General features: G+C 33.4%; 1 pseudogene; it reads right to left on the bottom strand.

Annotated features, from left to right (window-relative positions):
- Positions 1-552: 552 nt before the first annotated feature.
- Positions 553-669, bottom strand: LOC112470701 (annotated as a pseudogene).
- Between the last annotated feature and the right edge of the window lie 2143 nt (positions 670-2812).

Here is a 2812-nt window from a genome sequence, read left to right on the forward strand (position 1 = left end):
AATTTTATCAATTATACCTAAATAAACCTGAAAACTTTTTTAAAAAAGAAATAGTCCTTTAAAATTAGGTTTTAACATCAGAGTTTGTGGAAAATAGGACAAAAGTTAATCAAGAAATTCACAATAGAGTTTTCTCTTTTTTACAAAGAAATATACTTCACCTTTGGATATAGTATTGCTACTACTTAAAATCTTATGTGTGAATTTTTAAAAGCAGTAATGTATCTTCTCATGCTTTTATAATCTAGAATAGAAAAATATGCTTTAGAAAAAGAATGTTACATATTTCTAGTAGCAATGCTGTATGATAATCATTATCAGAAGCTAGTAATCAGATTTTATTTAGAAATGCCACTGTTATAGATGTTACTGCTTAGGTTCCCCCAGACTGCAATTATGCTTCCATAGTACTGTGGTAACAGAGCAGAATATTTATCTTAATCAAGAAAGCTCTTTAAAGAATCATTAACATTTTCAAGTATAAACTGTTAACTTGCTAAATTTTATTTACAACTAATATTTATTTATTTTTTTATTATTTATTATTATTTATGCCTACAGCACCTGGTCTTCCTAAGTGGTCTCCCATCCAAGTACTAACCAGGCCCAACCCTGCTTAGCTTCTCGAGATCAGACATCAGGCTTGTTCAGGGTGGCATGGCCATAGACCATGGACCGTGGCTCCACTGGGGCGTGAACCCAGGACCTTCTGTGTGTAAAGCAGATGTGCTAACCGCTACACTATGGAACCACGTCCTACAACTAATATTTAAATGGTAGTGGCATATATTAGGAAATTTAGTTTAAAATTACAAATTTCCAAGAAAAATGTGAACTTGAACAAACCATTATACTTTCCTGGTCTTTAATTTTCTTATTGGTAAAAATGAGGTGATTTGAGTTAAATTCTAGATCACTTTCAGGTAGAAAATGCTTCGAAATAAAAAAGCTACAGTCTGGTATGTTCTCCAACTTGAAGGTGAAATAATGACATTAATTGAGACAAATTAAAAGTGAGACAATGACACTAATTACAGGAGAAATAGATAAGACCACAAGATGTGGTGCGCTTATTGCTTTTATTGGGGGCCGATTTAGCGTATAATCTTTATCGCCAAAGACAGATGCTGAATGCAATTTGTCCAAGTTGCATAACAGGTAATTTCTTGGGGCAGTGAGTTTTCTCCCAGTGATATCTTTCAGTTTTTGTCAGTGTGCCAAAATCTAAAATGATTTTTCTTTTTTCTCTCAAATGTGCTGAAAATAAGAAAATCAAAGTTTAAATGTTTGTACTGTTGTCACAAGGGCTAAGCTGAACAGACCAACAAAGACATCCATCCTCTACTTGTGGGGTCCAGTTACAACTCTGTTTGGAAAATTAAACATAAAAAATGCAGAATTTATATATATATTTGTATACACATACATCATTGTTCAGATTATAATATCTAATTCTAAAAAAGTAAATGTTTTCATGGGTATGATCCACTTAGTTTACAATAAAAATAAACTTGAAGTATGTCTATTTAGAATGATGAAATAAATGGCTTGTTAGCAAAACTTGCTCCTCAAATCCTGTCGTGTTTTGTGCAACAGGATTCTTTAACTTTTTGTGGTTTGGGAGGTAATTAATGGCCAAGCACAAAGATGTGGGAGCTATAAAGGAATATGTATACCAAGCATTCCTATTAAATATTTACGCCTGAACAATTCTGAAGGATGTCATTTTTCAATAAAATATAGCATTTGACCAGTATTTTTAGCTATTCTTAAAGTGAAAATTATGCTATAAAATAGATATTTGTCCTTCTATTCTAAGTACTCTGAATGTTCAACTAAAATACATATTCATAATGTAATCGAGATATAGTCACTATCACTTTCTTCAATTCTACTTCTGTCATAATTCTTGATTTTAATATCGGTGTAGTTCCTTGACCTCTACTCTCTCAGTAATTTTGATCTCCACCCCACTTAAGCAACACACTGTCTTAAACTATATGTCCTTCACAAGTTCAATTTTAAATATTACTTTTTTAGGACCATCCCTTACTATATGTTTCCTCATTCCCTCTGGTACCAGATTTTCTCCTATCCTTTGAACCTACAATTTTTGGGGGGTTTTTTTCCCACAGTTTACTGTCTCCCATTATGTTCTAATTTTCTTTATGCAACTTAGATTCTATGGTCCATTTTCATAATCTCAGCCTCAATCATCTTCCCCAATATGATTATATTCAACTCCATACTTTCTTTGCACCTTCATTCATGCAAGTACAAGTTGCTAGAGAAAAACACACAACCATGCTGGCTCGTCTCACTTTAAATTCAACAGCATTATCCTCAAATAGGCCCTTAATGCTATCCAAACAATTATAGTATATTTTCTGACCTTATTCTTTGACTTTCTTTTTGAGTATTTCACAGCTTTTTCACTGTCCTCAAACCTTTAACATCTCCAACCCCAGATTATGACCTAGTTCTCATTTCACTAAGATACTTGAAGCAATTAGAAGAAAGCTACCACAAGCTCCCCTCACCACACCTATGCACATACCTGCATCCATGCCAAAATAACCCACCTTCTCTCCTTCTATCTTAGAATGACACCTCCACTTATGCTCTAGATCTCATCATCCTCTATCTACTCAACAGCATTGTTCTAGGAACTCTTCTTTCTTTATGGTTTCATCAAATTTCTCCATCTCTACGAGATCATTCCACATTAGCACACAAACATGGAGTAACATACTCTGTCTTATATATAACTTTTTATCACGTATCACCTTCACTCTGTTCACTCTTATAGCAA

Source organism: Pteropus alecto, unplaced genomic scaffold, assembly GCF_000325575.1.
Source record: "Pteropus alecto unplaced genomic scaffold, ASM32557v1 scaffold3, whole genome shotgun sequence".
In the NCBI taxonomy this organism is placed as follows: Eukaryota; Metazoa; Chordata; class Mammalia; order Chiroptera; family Pteropodidae; genus Pteropus; species Pteropus alecto.